Genomic DNA, 22,334 nt, shown 5'->3' with positions numbered 1-22,334 from the left:
CCCCCCACATATGCTCTTACTGCCTGTGGATTTCTGAGTGCTCCAGAACCAAGTTGAAGGTACATTTGGCTCCACCCTTTCTCATTCAGAGGGGGATTTCTTGCGTGTCTTGTATCAAAGCTCACATCTTGGCTGGTCTACCACATCCCATTTCTAAGCCGTTGCTCCTACTTTCTTGACTTAATTCCTCAGCTCGGTTTTCAGATCCTCACTGCCTCAGGCTTTCTATCACTGTGATGAAGCACTGTGACCAAGAGCAACTCAGGGAGCAAAGGGTTTATTTCCTCTTACAGCTTGTAATCCATCATCCAAGGAAGTTGGGGCTGGGACCCAAGGCAGGAGCTGATGAAGAGGCCATGGAGTGGAGGGGTGCTGCTCACTGGCTTGCTCCCCATGGCTTGTTCAGCCTGCTTTCTTATAGAACTCAGGACCACTGCCCAGGGATAGCACCACCCACAGTGGGCTGGGCTCTGTCACATCAATCACTAATTAAGAAAACGCCCCACAGGTTTGCCTACAATCCAGTCTTACAGAGGCATTTTCTCCATTGGGGTCTCCTCCTCTTAGATGACTCTGGTTTGTGTCAGGACATAAAACTAGCCAGCACACCCATCTCCCCTGTGTGTGTACCCTAGACATTCCTTTTGTTTCCTGTGTGTCTTCTTTACTGTGCCTGGAAAGTGAAAGATCCAGAGCATTTTTCTTGGGGCCTCCCATCTGGAAGCCCTCCATGTGAGTCTTGGGACACCCTCTCCCACAATCCCAAGTGCCCAGGTGCAGTCTCCAGCTGGGGCTTCTCTGAGCACCAGACTCTAATAACCTTGTTCATTTAGCTAACCAGGGAGGCCACAAGTACCATGCTCAGGACCAAACTCCCCCTCCCCCATCTTCGTGAGGGTTCTTTGTTTTTCCATTGGGTCAGGCTGCAGTTCTAACTCTTCTCTTGTGTCTCCCTCCCTCCTTCCTCCCTCCCTCTCTCCCTCCCCCCTTCTTTTCTTATGTCTCACTGGGCATTTGGCCTAGGACCTTGACCATGCTGCACGACTGAGCTATATATGATGGGGACCAGGCTACCCTTAGTTTTGCCTCAGTGATGCCCCAGCTTGCTCCTTTGCTCCTGCTGTGTGGCCTGGTGGGCGTATTCCAAAAGAGCATCACCCTATGTGAACACCACAAGTCCCTGCTTGCTGGAACCCTACCTACACCTTAAGCACCAGTTTGCACACTCCTTCAGCCTCACACTCGAACATCATTCTGTCCTTCCATGGAATTCCATGATCCTCTGGTGCTGTTTATCACAGTATCTGTTTAATCCCTCACCTTTCTCTCTCTCTCTCTCTCCCCACTCCGTTAGCTGGGCAATTTTTTTACGCAAGAAACCTTGTTCCCTTTGCCGGCTTCTTTCTTAAATGCCGGGCTGGGTCTGGAGAGGTGGCTCTGTAGATAAGAGTGCTTACTGCTCTTGCAGAGACCAGAGTTCAGTCCCCAGCACCCACAGGGATGCTCACTATGGCCTTTAACTCCAGTTCCAGGTTATCTAAAATCCTTTCATGGCCTCTATGGCTCCTGTGTGCCCAAGGTACACATAAACTCAGCAGGTTCACACACACACATAAATGAAAAGAAAATCTGAAGAAGAAGAGGAAGAAAAAGAAGAAGAAGAAGAAGAAGAAGAAGAAGAAGAAGAAGAAGAAGAAGAAGAAGAAGAAAGATTTGCTCTTGGCAGGTGTTGGCTGCCTTACAGCTACTCAATGGCTTGCCTTTGCCTTCACAACTTTCCTCTTGGGGAAGCTGTTCCTCATGTCAGTGTGTCTGTCTGCCCAGCCGTCTTGAGGTAGGATGGGAGACCAAGGCCCAATCAAAAACTACAATGAGCACAGTGTACAATCTGGTATTCAAAACCAACCATTAAGGGTCACTACCATGGCTGCACTGTGACCGCTTCCAGTTAGAAGCTACCAGAAGTCACTCTGCCACATCACCAAGATGCTGTCAGAATGGGGTGAGCATCGGTCTGTGTTAACCTGAGTGAGTATTGGAGAAAACTTTGTGTCCTGGTTGAATGCTTATCCTCCAAACAATTAATGTGCAGGCATTCGGATGACACACAGAGTGTACTTTCAAGCCACACTTCAGGAATTTCTTCTTATTAAAATGTCTTGGAAGTATCAATTGGGCTGAAGGCTAATACATTTTATGGAACATGGTTGAGTTCGGTGTGCATTTAATGAGAAATGGTTAAAACACCTCTCAAGGCACTTGACTTGCTTCTCTGCGCATACCTGGTTGAACACAATGTTCTCTGGAGGTTCAAGTCAAGTCCGAGAAAAAGAAGGAGTGAAATATTTTTAAATCATAGCAATGCTCTTAAAATGTCAATTGCGGGGCTGGGAGATGGCCTCATGGTTGAGAGCGCACACTGCTCTTACAGAGGATTAAAAGCAATTGTTCAAAACACTAATTGCTTACCAGGTCACAGAGGAAGAGGATGCAGACAGTCCTGATGAGACTTGATAGGCTGGGGTCAGTTGGTAGGGAAGAAGGGCTCCCCAGGAGGACTAGGGGAAGGAATGGGGGGGGGGGGTTGGTGAGAGGGTGAAAACTAGGGAGGAGGCTACAATTGGGATGGAAAGTGAATAGATTTTAAAAAATAAATTAACAATAGTAAAAAACCAATTGCTTGGAGGTGGTGAAAAGAGGAGATGTGAACGGCTGCGGACTTACACAACTCCAGTGTCGCTTTTCTGAGCACAGCGAGCACACATAGCTGCTGGCTGGAGTGTAGCCAGCCATGGCGTCTCTACACATAAGTCGATTCATAGCTTTTGAAAGTTTCGCTGTTCTGTGCTACAGTTTGTCATAACTAATTTGTGGGAAAGGTGCTTTATTTCCTGAATACTATTTTTGAAGCATTTAGGTGATGGGTGAGGATAGAATGCATATGCCTGCTGGGAGGAGGGAGGTAGGGAGTGGGGCGCATGCTAAAATAACATCAGTATTGCGTGCTCTGAGGTCTGCATCGTCTTCAGGAATGCCCTAGGACTTATAACACGTATTGAATCAGCCACACAGTGTGGCTTTTATGTACTCCTGTGCTTTGTTGAATGCTATTGTTGTGAGACTAGTTATTACTGTGTCTAAGAATACATTCTTTTGTTTGTTTGTTTGTTTTTTGTTTTTTGCTTTTCGAGACAGTGTTTCTCTGTGTAGCCCTGGCTGTCCTGGACTCACTTTGTAGACCAGGCTGGCCTCGAACTCACAGAGTCCTCCTACCTCTGCCTCCCAAGTGCTGGGATTACAGGCGTGTGCCGCCACCACACCCATCTAAAAAATGAAATCTTTTTGATGATTTTAAATGAATTTTACCAAGATTTGTTCAGATTTTTTAAATGAAATGCTGGTCCTTGTTTAATCTTTAAAAAGATACATATTTAGTGAAATGTGTGGCGAGAGTCTGAGTACTTTTCAAGCTGAAAGCAGTATGGGACATAGACTTTAAGTGTAGTAATTATGTAAAATGTATCTCCAGGTCAGCAAGTGCCCTTTTAGTTGATAAACAGAATGGTAGGGTAGGGAAGGGCCTGGGGAACACACATCAAATTTCACCCCAGGATAAACTCTCAGGGGTCCTCAGACTCTCCACCTCACCTCTGCTCCTCTCAGGTCACCCCTGGGTTTCATCTTTTGGTTTGAAGAGACACCTGCTGATGTACAGCACTCAGTCCCTGGTTGTCTCCTTACCTTCTTAAATCTCAAAGAACAAAATAAACCAGGTTTCATGGAACAGCTCCTGTGGGGTGAAGTTTGTATCCCTCCAAAACAGGATGAGAACCAATTGCTGTTGAGAAGAGCCTGTTGTGTGTGTGTGTGGAGCCTGGTGTGAGGGTGGAGCCTGGTGTGTGTGGAGCCTGGTGTGAGGGTGGAGTCTGGTGTGAGAGTGGAGCCTGCTGTGTGTGTGGGGAGGAAGCCTGGTATGGGGGCGGAGCCTAGTGTGGGGGTGGAGCCTGATGTGGGGGTGGAGCCTGGAGTGGGGTAGAGCCTAATGTGGGGGTGGAGCCTGGTATGTGTGTGGAGCCTGGTGTGGGGGTGGAGCCTGGTGTGAGGGTGGAGCCTGGTGTGTGTGTGAGCCTGGTGTGGGGTGGAGCCTGATGTGGGGGTGGAACCTGGTGTGGGAGTGTGGGTCTTAGATTGTGAACCATTAATGCTGGTACTGATGGAGTGGGTAAGGCATCCTAAGATTGGATCTGCAGCAAAGGAGAGCTTGGCCTCTGCTTGCTGTCTCTTATGAGTATGGTCTATTACCATGTGGTATCCTCTGTTCCATGATGCAATGGGAAAGGTGTGTGCAGCACCTTTATCTTGGACTTCTTAGCTGTATGAACGGTGAAATCAACTTTTCTTTCAAAATTATCTAGACCATGATATTGCTATAGCAACACAAAATAGAGGCAAAAGCTTTCTAAATATTTTAAAATGTTAGTGTGTGCCTCGTAAGTGGTTCCCCTGTGTGCTAAAACATTTGCTGGGATTGTGACACTTCAGGACTTTTCTCAAGAGCTCACAGTGTAGCAGGAAGGTGTGGGGATGAATTCCAAGACCACAAATGTAAACATTGAATGGGCCTCTTGATCATCTGACCCTTGAGCATGAGATGGGGCAGAAGAGACAGGAAGATGGTTTGGGGTTGCTTGGGTCCACCTTTACCCCATAGAGTTTCACTAGAGAAGTTGACGGATGTAGAGGATTGGGCATGGAGTCAGGACAGGCTTCAGCAGAGGTCTAGCACTCTGGTGCCAGTGTGCATTTATAACTCCTTCTGCAGGGCTGCAACTCCTTCTGTGTGGTTGTAGCTCCTTCTGTGTGGTTGTAGATCCTTCTCGTGGTTGTAGCTCTTTCTGTAGAGTTGTAGGTCCTTCTGCAGGGCTGTCGCTCCTTCTGTAGGACTGTAGATCCTTATACAGCGTTAGACCTCCTTTTAGGGTTGTAGCTTTTTTTGTTTTAGGATTGTAGCACTTTCTTTAGGGTTGTAGTTTTTCTGTAGGGTTGTAGCTCTTTCGGCAGGGTTGTAACTCTTTCTGTAGGGTTGTAACTCTGTAGGGTTGTAGCTCTTTCTGTAAGGTTGTAACTCTTTCTGTAGGGTTGTAGCTCTTTCTGTAGGGTTGTAGCTCTTTCTGTAGGGTTGTAGCTCTTTCTGTAGGGTTGTAGCTCTTTCTGTAGGGTTGTAGCTCTTTCTGTAGGGTTGTAGCTCTTTCTGTAGGGTTGTAGCTATTTTTGTAGGGTTGTAACTCTTTCTGTAGGGTTGTAGCTATTTTTGTAGGGCCGTAGCTATTTTTGTAGGGTTGTAGCTCTTTCTGTAGGGCTGCAGCTCTTTCTGTAGGGCTGCAGCTCCTTCTGTAGGGTTGGAGCTTCTTCTGTAGGGTTGGAGCTCCTTATATGGTGCTGTATCCATGGCTTCAGTGGCTAAGAGGCCCTTGTAGTGTCTCTGGGAACACTCTACCCCTTCCTTGGCGCCACTTCTTTCTGGATCCTGACCACAGATACTCTCTCTTCAACCCTTTCCCTCCTACAAGGCCTGGTGCATCTGTCCCTCCAAAAGCTGTCTGTGATGGTTGATTTTGGTTAACTTGACACACACTTACACACTTGGGAAGAGAGATTCACAGCTGAATCTGTCACCACCAGATTGGCCTGTGGGCCTGTGGACATGTCTGGTAGGATTTTTTTTTAATTTCTGGTTTATGTAGGAGGGCTCAGTCCACGGTGGTCAGTACCATCCCTAGGCAGCTGGTCCTGGGCTGAAGAAGAAAATCACGTGAGTGAGTGAGCCAGGAGTGGCAGAGACGGTGGAGATACAAGGCAGTGAGCAGTGCTCCTCTTTGGTCTCTGCATCAGTGCCTGCATTGAGGTTGGTGACTTGCCTTCTCTTCATCATAGATGGTAGCATGTAAGCCAGATGAATCCTTCCCTTCCGCATGTTGCTGTTGGCTGTGTTTATCACAGCAACAGCAAAGCAAATGAGGACACTTTTTAACTAAACCTCAACATGTGGTTGAAATGGGTTGTGTCTCCCCAGCACGGAAGAGGGAGCACTCAGAGGGTGGGAGGAGGGAGAGCGCAGTGTGCCCTGGGGCTGTCCCTGAAGCTCACAGGGGTGTGTGTCCAAGCTCGCAGGAGTTCCCTCTCATGTTCACTGTGGTTCGTGTGACTTGCACTGGCCAACGGGACAGTGTGCATGTGTAAGGAACAAAGGCTGTGAACGTCCCCCTGGGGTTTCTCTCCCAAGCAGGCTGCTGTATGTGTGGGGTGTCATGGCTGTGGTTTCTATTGCCGTGGCTTATCACTTTCACTTTTAGTTCTTTGATAAATTTGTACACTGTACTTTGATCACTTCACCCTTCTCCCAACTCCTCCCAGCCACCTTTTCCACATCAAACAAACTTTGTGTCGACTTTTTAGTTTGTTTGTTTGTTTGTTTTTTGAGACAGGGTTTCTCTATGTTATCTTGGCTGTCCTGGACTCACTTTGTAGACCAGGCTGGCCTTGAACTCACAGCGATCCTCCTGCCTCTGCCTCCCAAGTGCTGGGATTAAAGGTGTGCGCCACCACACCCGGCTGTGTCGGCTTTTTAAAATCGTTTAAACACACACACACACACACACACACACACACACACACAGAGAGAGAGAGAGAGAGAGAGAGAGAGAGAGAGAGAGAGAGAGAGAGAGAATCAAGTCCAGTGTATGGTCAACCTATTAGGAGCCACATCCAAGAAAGCAGACTCACCCTTTCTGTCAGCTATTATCTGCTGACAGCTCCTGAGGAGGGGTGAGGTCCATGCCCTCCTTCCCTTTCCAGAGGAGGGGTGAGGTCCATGCCCTCCTTCCCTTTCCAGAGGAGGGGTGAGGTCCATGCCCTCCTTCCCTTTCCAGAGGAGGGGTGAGGTCCATGCTCTCCTTCCCTTTCCAGAGGAGGGGTGGGGTTCATGCCCTCCTTCCCTTTGCATGCTGGGGCTTTTCTGGCTTGGGCTCACACAGGTCTTGTGCATGCTGTCTCAACCACTGTGAATTCATATGTGCAACTGCTCTGTTGGGCTAGGAAACCATGACTTCACTGTAGTCACACCCCAGTCTCCCACACCTCCCAATGTGCTCGTGAGCTCCCTCCTTCTAGTGAGTGGCTACAAGCCTAATCTCCGTTCAGCAAAAATCCTGAAAAGTGTGTGTGTGTGTGTGTGTGTGTGTGTGTGTGTGTGTGTGTGTGTGTGTATAAGGGGGATGATTCCAAGTACTCATGTCAGGCAGAAACACGATAAAGAGGTAAATAGAAAATATATGAAAACTGACCTCATAGGTCCCAGAGAGGTAAGAGCAGGCAACTGTTACCAGCCTGGAAGTGATGGGGACGTCAACCAGTGAGCAGAAAGGGCGAGAAGGGGTTGAAAGGAGCCCAGAGATGGGGGTTGCAGTCCCAAGCCCATGGACATCCATCTCCAGGCTTCCCTGTGGGCGTCATGGATTGTCCAGCTGGGAACACACATGTGCTTAGGGAGCTGCTTGCTACTGAGTCTGTGGTCTTGGGAACATGGAGAGGAGGATGAGGCTGGAGAGCTCCAATGCAGACCACAGATGACAGGCCAGGACTGAGAGGGTAGAGAGCTTCGATCGAGACCACAGGTGACAAGGCAGGACTGAGTTTTGAATAACTTATATCAGATTACAACGTGTCGCCATGGCCACAATCATGATATACGGCAGGCTTTATGGTGTGGGTGATCAAAGCAGATCTAGCTCCTTCTGGCCCCACTGGACGTCCCAGCTGAATGCAGCCACACTGCTCGGTTCCACTGTACAACAGAAGCGCATACCAGAACGGCCTGGCCCCAGTCAGCTCACAGCAGCAGCAGCAGAAAGCAGATCTTTATTGTGTCAACCTTCTAAATAGGAGGTTTTCTACTTTACATGAGGTAATAGAAACAGCAGGAAACAATGAAATGATGATTCAAGAGACTGTCCTAGAACTGAGGACAGGAAATTCCATACAGATGTGATACCATAGGGAGGTCATGGCAGGGTATACCTGATGTGGTGAGGCAAAATCCTTCCTCTCCAAGGGACCCAGACACCTTTTCACTTTCTTTTGCTGGGATAAAACACCATGACCAAGAGCAACTTTTGAAAGAAACTATAGTTCCAGAGGGAGAGCCACAATGGTGAGGGAGGCTGGAGAAGGAAGCTGAGAGATCACATCTTCAACTGCAAACAGGAAGCCGAGAGAGCAAACTGCAAGTGGAGCGAGGCTCTCACTCTCAGAGGTCACCTCTAGTGACACACTCCTTCAGCAAGGCTCATCTCTTAAAGGTTCTGCAATCTCTCCCCAAAGGGCCCACCAACTGGGGGACCAAGTGTTCAACCATGGCTGTTGCTTGAAGCCATCAGCACACATGACTTCTGGAAATTTCGCAGTGGTTTCTTGGATCTACGTATTCCAGGGTCTTATTCTGTCCTGGGCATGCCAACCCTACTACATCCAGCCTGGTCTGGAGAGGGGCACCCACATTTATAACAGGTGCTTCTTCCTGAAAAGCGTATTCTCAGGGGCTTTGGTGAAGAGCGTGTGTCCCTGTGGAGTGCCCTGTGAAACAGCCTCCTCCAGTGAGGAGTGTAGCTTAACTAACATCCTGGTTCCCGTCTGGTCGCTCCTCTCAGCTTCCTTCCTTCACAAGCTGTTGGGGTGACACTGAAGGGCAGTTTCCACCTGTTCCACACTGGCCCCTACTTCCTACAGACTTCTCAGAGTCATCTCTGCAGGGAACCTGCCCTACCTCCCCTCTGTGTTTGGGGCCAGGGTTGGAAAGTTTATTTCTGGAGCAAGTGCCCTGTAGTTAGTGAATTCTGCCTTCTCCTCTCTTGTTCTTTGGCCAAAGACTCTCGAAGTTGAATCCCAGTGACACTTGTCTGGTGCTAGCCGAACTTGCTAATGCTTGAAGCTGCTTTGCTGTGTGGCTTTTTTCCCCCCCTTGATCCTCCCAGCTGTCTCCAGATGTATTAAACCAGAACTGACACTTAGAAGCTTGTGGTACCTGTTGCTTTTTTTTTAGGAGAGAAGCCTCTTCATCTACAGAAGTGCTGCTACTTGCTAGAAAGCCCTGGTGAACCAGGGCTGAGAGTTTGCAGAGATATGCCCCTTTGAGGCACATACACTGCATCGTCTAGAGTCCCAGGCTATCCCAATCAGGACTTTGACCTTGATATGTCAGATCCATCTTGGTTGAACATTGAATCATCCCCCCAGATCTCTGGAACTTTCCGAGGTGCTATGTGAATTGCTAAGAGGCATCAGCTCTTTTGCTGCTAAACAAGAATCTCTTTGTGTGATGCCAGTGAGAGCTTGTGGCTTTCACACTGACGTGGTTTCTTCTGTATTGAGCAGACCTCAGTACAATACAGACAGAAGCAGTATTCGAATGCCTGAGTCACTGCAGGTCCTTTGCTCAGGTTACCCCCAGTGAAATATTCATCAGCTGAGGCTATGGTAGGGGACTGTCTACTTCTACCTAGCACCGGCATGTGTTCTCATCTTCCAGGAAGTATGTTGGCTCCGCAAACCCAATTAGTTAGTTCAAGTCTTATGAGAAGCAGATGTCAAGGCAAGGTTAAATAAGTGTGCAGGGAACTCACTTGAGAGATGGTGATGAACGATAAAGGAGAAGGAGGCAGAGAATGGGAGCAGTTCATCCAGTCTTGATGCACACGTGATGTCTGTAAAGGGCAGGAAGCGGGGCACAGTGGGAAGGTTCTCAGATGTGCCCTTGGATCTACGAAAGATCTGCCGAGTCTGTGGTCACAGTGGGAGTTCATGTCTCACTGCAATGCCTACCCCAATACCTCTGACGTTTTCTGTCTGTTGTGTGGGAACAGCCAACAACAACAAAACATGGCCGTAGCAGTGCCCCTAAGGAGGTGACAGCTGGTGTCACCACTCACATGTGCTCCTGACAGCAGGAAGGCCAGAGGACATATTTCCATGGCCACCACAAAGGCCAGTGAGTAGGGCCATCCTAATGAAAATTATTTCCAACCTAGGACTTAATACTTATATTATCAATCACTCATGAGGGTAAAGTATGGGACTTCCAAGCTAGCCAGCACCTCAAAAACAAAACAAAGCCTCCATAAGCCCTGCCTCGGGAAGCTTCTAAAGAGTAGCTTCCATGTAAAATCACAGAGACAGAAGAAAGAAGACACAGTATGCACAGACCACGTCTAAGCCTGGAATGTGATGATGAAGAACAGGCCTGGGAGGTGAGCCCTGTTGTAGGCCTAGAGGAGCCAGAATGGAAAAGGAGAAGATTCCAGAAGTATGTCTCCAGGTTGATGGGAGCCAACGGGAGCCCGTGCTGGAAGGATGCTGGGTATGGTACGATCGGGGAACCACAAGCACAAAGGACACCAAGCAAATGAAAACCCCACATGACCGTTAACTTAAAAAATAGAACAAAACTAAGGAAAGCAGATGTCATTGCCACGTTGCTCATCTGTGACTGATGCTTACAATGATGGAACAAGCCTGCACTGGGTGTCAGTGAAACCAGAAGCTCCTGCAAGGCTAATCTGTCAGTGTGAGATGGCTACACTGCTGGCTTCCGTAACAGGAAGCCAATGGATGTAGTCTACAGCAAGAGAGTGTGAGCAATGCACATTAAAAAAAAAAAATACAAAGGTTGGGGGCTGGAGAGATGGCTCAGTGGTTCCAAAGGTCTTGAGTTCAATTCCCAGCACCCACATGGCAGCTCACAACTGTCTGTAATTCCAAGATCTGACACCCTCACACCAATGCACATAAATAAAAACTAAATAAAAAATTAAAAAAAAAAATACAAAGGCATGACTGCATAGTGATTTTTTTTTCCTCCTCTAGGGAGGAAAGCTGGAAAGAAATGGATTGAGTGGAATGGTGGACTGTAATTTTTCTTCTAGATTCCTCAGAACTATAGTTGACTTTTAAAAGCTTTGTTTTTGTTTTGTGTCTACATATATATGTATATGTGTATATATATATATATGAAAGCACCATGTACATGCAGTGCCCGTGAGGCCATTGGATCCCCTGGAACCACAGGCAGTTTTTTGTTTTGTTTTGTTTTGTTTTGTTTTTGAGACAGGGTTTCTCTGTGTTAGCCTTGGCTGTCCTGGACTCGCTTGGTAGACCAGGCTGGCCTCGAACTCAGTGATCCTCCTGCCTCTGCCTCCTGAGTGCTGGGATTAAAGGCGTGCACCACCATGCCTGGCCCACAGGCAGTTTTGAGATGCCATGTGGGTGCTTGGAATTGAACCTAGCTCCTCTGCAAGATCAGCCAGTGTTCTTAAGTGTTGAGCCATCTCTCAATCCACAGTATTGGACTTTTTAAAACATAAAAGTATATTACTGTGATAAAAATAAAAAGGAAATAGGTATTTTAGCATCACTTTAAAAATGAATTTGTCCAGTCATAACATTTACAGCATTCCAGCCTATAGAGCTCATTTTGAGTCAAGCTTTGGAACATGTTTGTGTTTTCAGAATAATGTCTTATGAGTTTTTGTGACTGATTACAAACACACAGAGATAGAAATACAGCTACAAGTACACCCTGTGAGGCAGTGTGAGTCACCTTTCTTAGTAGAACCCTCCCATTAGCCAGTGATTAAAATTTCTGTCAGTCTTTGTCACTGAGAAGCAACCATCAAACTTTTGTTTAACCGTCGAATGCTTTCAAAATGCCTCTTTTTAAACAGAAACTGAACTATAGTGGACATAACTCACTTTTCTTCTTTTTAAGCCCAAGCATGCCACACAGAGGTTTATAAAGTATGAAGTTACAGCATATAGAGATATAACTATTATGTTTCTAGATGGGCAATACAATGCCATCAAATTATTTGAGGCTAATTTGCCGTATTTATTCTATTACTCTATTTTTCAGTGTATAAGACAACTTTTTAACCATGAAAAATCTGTGCCGAAGTCAGGGGTCGTCTTATACGCCGGGTACTGACCTGCAGCTTGCTTCATATATCTGGGGTATATAGTGGGGGGTGGGGTGCCGCAGCCGATTCCCCACTCTGTGTGAGGAGTATGAAGCAGGGAGGGCCAAGCTGCACACATCTTCCTGTACCTCAAGGAGAAGAATGTGAGGGTGGATTGGCTCTCCACCAGAACCCACCCATTCGACTTGGAGGGCTGTGCGGTCCTCAGGTTGAGTGTGGAGCATGCCTTAAAGGGGCAGTGTAGGCTGGCCCTGGCTGTCTGCTTGCATTTAGTAAAGCGCTTGGCTATCTGTGCCCTGCCTGCAAATAGACAAATGCCCGAGTCTGCTGCACAGGGTGTGCGTTGGCACCAGGGCTTTCCTTTCCTTCTCCTAACATTGGAATCCAAGGAAGGAGACTTATTGTTTTAATAGTCTGGCTGAGCAAGGGAGGAATGAGCATGCCTCTATGTGAAATATCTCCCTCCCCCACCGGCCCCCACTGTCAGGATACAGTTTTAGACCTTAACTCTGTGCTCACATGGTGCTTTCTCCACCAGACGAATCTAGACCTCCCCATTTAAACAAGTGGATCTCTGTGAGTTCGAGGCCTGCATGGTCTACAAAGTGCGTCCAGGACAGCCAGGGCTGTTACACAGAGAACCCTGTCTCAAAAACAAAACAAAACAAAACAAAACAAAAACAGCTTTTGCCAGCAGCTCAGCCTAATCGGAAGTAGAGGAAATTACTTCCTGGGACTTCTGGGAGACCACATGACATGAAGTTTACAGGCATTGCTGGTAAAAAAAAAAAGCTTTAGAGTTTGGTGGGCTTGCTGTTTCAGCTTCTGAATAGAAGACTCAGCAGGACCCGCTTTTTTTTTTTCACTTTTTAAATTATTTATTAATTCATTCATATTACATCTCGGTTGTTATCCCATCCCTTGTATCCTCCCTACCTCCCACTTTCACCCTACTCCCCTCCCCTATGACTGTGACTGAGGGGGGGCCTCCTCCCCCTGTATGTGATCATAGGGTATCAAGTCTCTTCTTGGTAGCCTGCTATCCTTCCCCTGAGTGCTGCCGGGCCTCCCCATCAAGGGGACATGGTCAAATATGGGGCACAGAAAATGCTAACTCTGAAAAATTCCTGACACAAAACAGCCAAGAAATCAAGGACACCATGAAAAGGACCCGCTTTTAAAACAGCTAACAAACTCCTCTGGGATGACGGGGTTCCGGAAAACAGACCGAACTTCCTGCAAAGCACCCCCACCCCCACAGAAGCCAATTGTTTGTACGTAATGACTTCAACACTGAAGCCAAGCGGCGTATTGTTCTTTCTAAAGCCTCCGGATAAATGTTTGTAAACGAATCCAAGCAAAGACCGAGGACCTCAGCGGCTTTTTCTTTTAATGATAGAAAAACTGTCTGGGGGATTATTTCTGACCACAAGGGCAGGCTGAAAGGGACACTGTTCCTGGGATTTGGGCATGGGGCGGAAGGATTACCTGTGTCGGGGTTGGAGTCTCAGAGCAGGCATGCCTGGACAGTCTTGGCCTCGGGTTCTCTAGAAGTGCTGTTTGCCCCTGGTGAGGAATTCAAAGTCCCTGACAGTGGACGTTTGTTACCTTACAGAACATGGAGAGCCACGCAAAGGCTGCTGGGAGGGGAACCTGTGGAGCATCCCCAACAGAGATATGAATAAGAAGGTTTAACCACACCATAGCAATGAAAAGAGACTCCGGAGAGCACCACCGGAAAAACAAACAGCTTTGAAACCGCGCCCCTCTCTCTGGCACACCAGACCTTTGTGCCCCCTCTCCTCACAGAAGACTTGTCATCTAATGTCCTCTGTGACTCACATCGGTATTGGCTGTTGGTGCCCACCATACTCCTCTTGCTTAGGGAACGCAGAAGGCCCCAGGAGCAGTGCTGCCATTATGAGCACCGCACGCTCCATCTATTTCAGTGGTCAAGGTCATCGAGGCCACCTTTGGGGTGACTCCACTACCTGTGGCCTGAACAACTTCCTGCCACAAATAGGTGAAAGGGAAGAGCATGGCGGGCACATTCATGAAGTGCATTGCACTTTTATGTAGTCTTGCCCTGTCGACGTAGAAGCACAGCCACATGTCATTCTCCTCCCCCCACCCCAGCTCCCCCCTCCCCTGCCGCCCCTTTGAATTGAAGTGTTCTCTTGTGGAAGTGAGTTATTTAAAAAGCAAGTGAACCTGTGGTCTGATCACCAGGAAGGCTCAGGGAGAGGGGGCTGGCCGGGTGAGTCAAAGCTGGTGGGAAAGGAGAGCACTTCGTAGAGGTGACAGTTATTGGAGGAAAAAACGCTCGTCTCAGCGTTGCTGAAAGCAGAGAGGACCTGTTTGGTGCGGGTGTGACAGACCGATGTGGGCGATGGCAGTGATAAGTGTGATCCTGTGATGACCTTGAGACGTTGCCCGTCATGTACCTCCTTCCCTTTGCCTCACAGTTCCTTCTGGTTCATGGTTGATGGGTATTAGAAAAACAGAGGTATCAACTGGGACGTTGGATTCCTTCATGCCTCCTATAATGACACCGTCTGCCATGTAGCCCAGCAATAATTCTGGCCATGAGCTGTGATATTTTATTAACATCAGTGATTTATTTATTTATTTATTTATTTAATGTATGTGGGTTTTGCCTGTAAAAATGTCTGTGCGTCACATGCACACAGTCCCTGAGGAGGCAAGAGAGGACATCAGATCTCCTGGGACTGGAGTTACAGATGGTTGTGAACTGCTATGTGGGTGCTGGGAATAGAAGCCAAGTCCTCTATACGAGCAGGCAGCGCTCTTAACCTCGGAGCTGTCTCTCCAGGCCTTAGAGGGATTTTTGTAGCAATGTGATTTAGCGTTAAGCAGGATGATTTCACAGATGTCAAGTTCTGCACAATGTGAGCTCTGAAATTTCTTTTCCCTTCTTTGAAGAAATTTTAAATTACTACCATGACTATCACCACCACCACTACTACTGATACCACCACTACTACTACTGTTGGGTTTTGTGAGACAGGGTCTCACTATATGGTTCTACCTGTCCCGGAAATCCCTATGTAGACCAGGCCAGTCTGAAACTCACAGAGATTTGCCTGCTTTTGCCTCCCAAGTGCTGGCTTAAAGGTGTGCACTATTATCCCTGGCTTCTTTGAGGAATTTTAAAGCAAGTGAAGAAGACCTTTTATGTACTCCACTAAGCAAAGCCAAGACAAGGTGAACTCAGGTGACAAAAATCCAAAGCTACAACTTGATTTAAAAACCTACCCTAACTCTCCTCATGCTGAATTGTGAGAATATGTCTTTCTTTAACTGAATGGGAGAACTACAAGTAAATATGTAAATATATGCATTAGATGAACCTGGTCTGGGATCAGGCAGAGAAGGTGGGCTTTTGAGGAGGAGTCAGAACCAGGCAAGAGCTCTAAGGACCTGGTGCTTACAGATGGTCTGTAGCATGAAACACGCCGTTTTCCTGCAAGCACACTTACATATCACATGCACATGAGCACACACAGACACACTGCCTCTTTGTAGTTATTGTGAAAATGCCATGGCAAGTGCACAGGAGGATGAGCTGTGTTGAGCAGAGCTATATTTGTCCCAGACAACAGCACCCTGCATCAGGCTGGTGGGGAGCCGAACCTGAGGCTTGTTGGAAGGTGTGGGAGTGACATCATTTTCACTCTCTGCTTTGCATCACTTCTCAAAAGTCCTCCCAGTAGCTGTCACCTTAGTCAGGACTGTAGTGGTGTGTACACTTTGGACAGGCAGAACTCTGTAAGTTTGAGGGCAGCCTGGTCTACAAAGCGAACTCAGGATAGCCAGGGCTATACAGAGAAACCCTGTCTTGAAACAAACAAACAAACAAGCAACAAAGATGTTCATGCCACGTGTGGTGTTGGGGGGCAGAGGCTGTGAGTCCCTGTGAGTTCTAGCACAGCCTGGGGTATGTAGTGAGAACCTGTGTCCAAAAAAACAAAACAAAAGCATTTTAAATATGTAAGCAAACAAACATCTTTTAGTATTCTGCTCCCATAGTCTCTATTATAAATGTATTTTCCCAAAGCCATGAACTATTAACCATTTATGCTAGCATTATTTTCAGAGCATTCTGGGTACATTCTTAGATCTATGCCTTCCATCTATAAGTTCTGATCATGTATCAATACAGAAGGTAGTGTAAAGATCTTTTTGTTCCTACCATGTCTTTCCTAAAAGGTGGCATAGCCTTGAAAAGAGAGCCTCGCTGGTTGACTTAAGCACCATGATTTCATGTTTCTTTTGTAGAGGTCCATGTGATTTGGTGAGACACAACCCAGGCAAAAAGAACAACTCAACCACTGAGACACTTGGTGGACAATAAACCAGAATCATTAACCCAGTAGCCCCCAACCCGATGCTGCAACCCTCTAATACTGTTCCTCATGTTGTGGTGACCTCAACCATGAAGTTATTTTGTTGCTACTTCCTGTCACTTTTCCACTGTTATGAACAGTATTGTAAATATCTAATATATAGGATATCTGATATGTGACCCCCCCAAGGGGGCATGACCCACACAGGTTGAGAACCGCCGCAGTAGACATTTGGGTGTCTACAATCTAGCAATTCTGAAGACAAATTAAGCATTTCTAACTATAATATTTTTCAGACATTTTAAGGTGTATATATGAAGCTGATTTTTTTTCTCATTTGTGAGAGTTAGGGATAACGTAAAAGTATAAGGTGGAGAGATGAGTGAATCAATAATTGCGGAATGGCAAGGATTTAATTAGTTGAATGCTCCAAGGCTTCCAGCAAGGGAGAAGTGGAAAACAGCTAAACAATCAGTGTAGAGGAACAGAGTGGTGGATAATTTTGCAGAGGAAATTCTATAACCCAGGGTGGCTTTAAAACATTGTTTTCTCATATGATGAGCAATAAGCACTCATTACACAACAGTCAGAAAAATCAGAGACAGAGCATTAAAAATGTCTTCAGTACCTCCAGGAGAGACAACAGATATTAGTCATGCCCTTGGTACAAATCCTTGAAAATGCTGTCCTAGGTGTGTGTGTGTGTGTGTGTGTGTGTCAGAGACAGAAATAGAGACAGACAGACAGACAGACAGATGGAGACAGAGAGAGGAAGAGAGAGAGACCTTGATATGTTAGAATCATCTGAGAAGAGGGAAATTCAGATGATAACATACCCCCTAAAGGAACAGCCTGTTGGCAGTTCTGTGGCTTAGCCTCTTGGCAAAGGATTAATGTGGGAGGGTCCAGCCCATGGTCCCGCAGTGCCCCCTGGGAAAGTAGTTCTGGGAGGCACAAGGAGGGAGACAGAACAATCCAGGGGGACCAAGCCAGTAAATGATGTTCCTCCACAGCCTCTGTCTGCTTCAGTTCCTGCTTGAGTTACCTACCCGACTTCCCCTGTGATGGACGGAATATGACCTGACGTATAAGCTAAAAACAAACCCTTTTCCCCACATGTTGCTTTGGTTTATCACAGTTCTTTTCCACATGGTGCCATGAGTTAGCTAGCACTCTACACGATTATCTGTAGCTAAGTACAATTCAGTTAGTGTCTCTCTCTTGGCATCCCTCGGTGATGGACTGTGATAGGGATATGTAAGTCAAACACACTCTTTCCTCCCCCCAAATTGCTTTTGGTCCTGGTGTCTTTATCGTAGCAGCAGAAAGAAATGACTAAACAGAGTCCTAAGTAGAGGGCTGGGTGATGCCGTAGTCAGTAAGGTGCTTGCTTTAGCTTGGCCTATAGAACCTATGTTGGGAAACAAAAAGGCACAGTGCCGTGCTCTTGTAATCCCAGCACTGAAGAGATGGAGACGGCTGGTCCCTGGGCCCACTGGTCCAGCCACCATAGCCTAATGACAGACACTGCCTCAAAACACAAGCTAGAAAGTGCCTGCGGGCTGATAGCAGAGGTAGACAGGCCCGTGCGTGCGCACATGTGCATGCACACATGCACGCACACATGCACACAGCAGTCCTCACTAAAGGCAAGGCATCCCAGTGGCCGTTAGTCTATTCTATTTGTCTACCTTAGTGTCAGGTTAGGCTCTGTTCACCTTTTAAGGGACTCTGTGTGGAGACGGCTGGCTGTTTTGTGGATGGAAAATATAGAAAGCTATTGTGGGAAAATCACTAGATGACTGTTTTGTGGGAGACTTATTGAAATTCTGTTTGGGAACTTCAGTTTATAATCCACAAAATTGTGCTGATACAAATAAGAGGATAATTTGGTCTGTAAACATGGGAATTAGGCCGATCAGCAGGCTGCATGACAGCTTGACACAGCAGTGACCTTGAGAAAGTCCTCAGACCTGTCATTGTTCTTAGAGTTGAGATGAAGGATGCCAAAAAGGAAGAGAAAGCAAACATGAAAAACAAAAACCCCTCTATTTTCCCTTAAGATGTTTCAGTCCTTTGTCCTTTTAAGAAGTTCACCCCTGGGACCTTACATCACTGCTCTTGGGCATAGAGTGACACACGAGGGCATCTGAAATATTTTCTTTTTATGGGCTGCATCTTAATTCTTTCACTGTTGGTCTCAGTTAATTTAATTAAGGTTTTAAATTAACATTCATAGGATTAAACTAATCTTCTAAGAATTATTTCATTTTAATCTTTTTTTTTTTTTTTAAACAAAGTGACCTATTGAGTCCGGCCCCTGAGATATGTTTGAGTGAGGGCTAGCGTCATCTGCGACTTTTTTTTAATAACTAAAAGTAAGATGCCAAGGAATAGATATTATGTGGAGAAATTTATTAAATGAGCATGGGGAGAGAAAGAAGAGGGGTACCTGAGAGAGAGAGAGAGACAGAGACACAGAGAGACAGAGAGAGACAGAAAGACAGAGAGACAGAGAAGAGACAGAGAGACGAGAGAGAGAACGGAGAAGAGACAAAGAGAGAGAGAGAGAGAGAGAGGAGAGAAGAGAGAGGGGAGAGGAGAGAGGAGAGAGAGAGAGGAGAGGGAGGAGAGAGGAGAGAGAGAGGAGAGAGAGAGAGAGAGCATGCTCAGTAGGTGAGTTTGTCCTTTTGTATGGCCCTGGGTAGGGCCACGCCCCGTGGCAGGTCAGCAGTGACATCACAGGCAGGTAAGCAGAATGCTAACTGCTTTAGCTTCACATGCCCGGCTTCCTGCCAGGCATCCTCCATGAGACAGTGCATTATGACTTGAAGAGAATTTGGTCGTCTTGACTTGGGGCTTTCCCTGTCGTCCATGATCCGTTTCCCCTCTTACATCCCACACAGTAGCATCTAGTGCATCAGGAAACTACACTGGTCCACCATCGGTGACAGCTTACGCCTGGCCACTTGTCTCTTGGTCCGTCATCATATGTCACCTGGACCAGTGGTCCAAGCTGCCGTTTGCCTGGCACCATCATCATTGCAGCAGCCGCCTTACCAGTCTCTTGGCTCCCTGTTGCCTTCCCAGTCTGCACCGCACGTCCAGTCATCCAATGACATTACCACGGTGGAAGGATATACACATTGTGTTTTCTAGATTTGCTACCATCTATGGAAAGACCGAGTAAGCCTCTCCTCCACGTGCCAGAAGCCTTCTCAGATCCTGGACTTGGTGACACTTTCACATACGTAACGCGATGTCTTCGGGGTGGGACCCAAGTCAACACAAAATTCACGTGTGTGTTGTGTGCAGCATATTTCTTCAGGCAAAAGCTAGTACCGGCCAGTTTTTCCAGGTCACCTGCATTTTTGCTGAGAGCCCTGGAGTGAGGGCCCGGGCGGCTTTCTCACGTGTGGTGGCTGTATTGGGTCTCAATGAATGTTGACTTTTGAAGCATTTCAGAGTTAGGGTTTTGAGGCGGGGGCACATTCAACCAGCATCCACTCTTTTAGCCCCGATAGGGACAGGAATGAAAGGTGTCATCACCGTCCCTGTTTAAGTAGATGAAAGACGGTGACGAATTAGAACCGTTGGAATCTGTACCCTCATACAACTCAAGTGGGGCGTGATGGCTTATGCCTGTAATCCCAGCACTCGGGAGGTAGAGACAGGCTGATCTCTGTGAGTTCGAGGCCAGCCTGGTCTACAAAGAGAGTCCAAGACAGCCAAGGCTACACAGAGAAACCCTGTCTCAAAAAACCAAAATAAATAAATAAATAAAAATAAAAATAAATACAAACATTGGTCAACTCTGACTGGCAGCCTTGCTGTACCTAACATCTCTCCTCAAACCACCCTTCGGCCAGCCCTTCCTGTCTAACTGCTGTCCCCACCCCCAACCTGCCACCTCCTAGCCCTTCTCTCTCCATCCCTCTCCACCTCCGTGGGATAAAAGCTCCATGAGAAGAGGATTTCTTTTTTAAATCTCTTGACAAAATAGCAGAGTATAAGATTTGTGTACAAATGAGTAAGTCTTAACTCTTGTAATCAAAAACAAGGTAACAGATTAAAAAAAAAAAAAAAAAAAAAAAAAAAAAAAAAAAAGAAACATAATAAATTACCCCTATAGTTGCAGAGTTAAATTTATGTTTCAGAGAAAATCGGTGTTTCTTGTCACCTCAATCCTAGATAATTTACAGCTCTGTGTATTTCTAAGACTGTAATATGCTCTCACAACCTGTTTCTCTATACGTCTTTGGTATTTTCCCACACAGTCTGATGAGTTTCGTCTACTCCAAGAGTGATGGCTAATGTTGTTTGTCAATTTGCCACCCCTGGGTGGAGGGAACCTCAGCTGGGGGACTGCCTGCATCCCATCAACCTGTGGACATGTCTGGGTGGCACTTCTTCACTGATGTAAGAGAGCCCAGTGCATGATGGGCAGCTCCATCGCTGGGTGGATGGGCCTGCGCTCCATCCAAAGCTAGCCAGAAGGCTCCAGTTCCTGCCTCCAGGTTCCTGCTTTGGCTCGCCTCAGTCATGGACGGTAACCTGAGAGCCAAAGAGCCCCTTTCCTTCCTGAGATGCTTTGGTTGGGGTTTTGTCACTGCAGCAGAGAAGCAAACTAAGACAAAGGCCATCGGTGTGACGAGCCGCCTGTAGAGGCAGGACCCGCCCGCTATCATATAAACCTCCTCACAGTGCTCACTCTCCTCAAGCAGCCTCGCTCTGCTTCTTGTCATTAGACACTGGCCTGGAAGGCTTACAGATGGCGTCAGACTCTATGTGAGTACCCTTCCTGTCTTTGTTCTTTTGCTCTGGATGACATCTTTTAGAGCAATCTCTATTGTTACATAAGAGGGTGGTTCATTTTTTCCCCCCTTTGATGTTTTGTTTGTTTGTTTATCAGATTAAAGCCTTTCATGCACTAGTAGGCATTCTACTACTGAGCTATAACTTCAGCGTGGGCTCCCTCCCTCCCTCTCTCCCTCCCTCCCTCTCTCCCTCCCTCCCTCTCTCCCTCCCTCCCTCCCTCTGTCTCCTGCTTTGTAATGGTTTGGAAAACAGACTTCACTCTACAGCCCAGACAGACCTGGACTCTGTGGCGATTCTGTCCTGTGCTCCTCAGAAACTCTTCAAGTTCCGCCTCTGGTTGGTGCCTATTAGAGTCAGGGCACTCATGTTCAAAGGTCACAAACTGGACCAAGGTAGGAACTTCCTGTCTCAACTCCTGAGGTTGGATTCCTGAGGATGAATACAGCCTACTTCCGGCTTCCTCTCAAATTACCACGAGGTTTCCAGTCAACAGCAGAGGAAGGGAAAGTGTGGCGGTGGCAAAGGTGGTCAAGCCAGCCAGCAGCCGTAAGGAGGGATCCAGACAGACAGACAAAAACCACTGTTGCCTTGGTCAACAGTTTAGTTTTTATGTTTTCCTTCGTCTATAAACAGCTGCTTCAGATCATGAAGTACTGCACTCGGTGAAATGAAGCATGTTGTTTAAGAAAGGCAGCATGGTGCCGGGCGTGGTGGCACATGCCTTTAATCCCAGCACTTGGGAGGCAGAGGCAGGTGGATCAACCTGAGTTCGAGGCCAGCCTGGTCTACAAAGGGAGTCCAGGACAGCCAAGGCTACACAGAGAAACCCTGTCTCGAAAAACCAAAAAAAAAAAAAAAAAAAAAAAAAAAAAAAAGGCAGCATGAGAGACGACGTAAGCAAACTGACTTCACTGAACTTGCTGAACTTGGATGGTGGGCAAGGAGACCACTCTTGGATGCCCAAGCTGAGACAAACCAGACAAATATTTGGGGCAAATGAAAAGGATATTTAGAGTGCTGAGCAGACGGTCCTCTGGCTCACAAAGTGACCAGAAAATTGAATCAGTCATTCTGGAAACGACACAGAATGGAGCAGCAAGTGGGAGTAGCGTTTTCTGGAAGC

General features: G+C 47.0%; 1 protein-coding gene across 1 annotated transcript in view; it reads left to right on the top strand.

Moving 5' to 3' along the window:
* Nucleotides 1-22,334, top strand: part of Kl (klotho) — a 36,173-nt gene that overhangs the window by 3,277 nt on the left and 10,562 nt on the right. The window lies entirely within an intron of this gene.

This window comes from Acomys russatus, chromosome 19 (genome assembly GCF_903995435.1).
Source record: "Acomys russatus chromosome 19, mAcoRus1.1, whole genome shotgun sequence".
Taxonomy (NCBI): Eukaryota; Metazoa; Chordata; class Mammalia; order Rodentia; family Muridae; genus Acomys; species Acomys russatus.
Note: the sequence above shows the minus strand (reverse complement) of the source record. Positions and strands in the feature narration are given on the sequence as shown.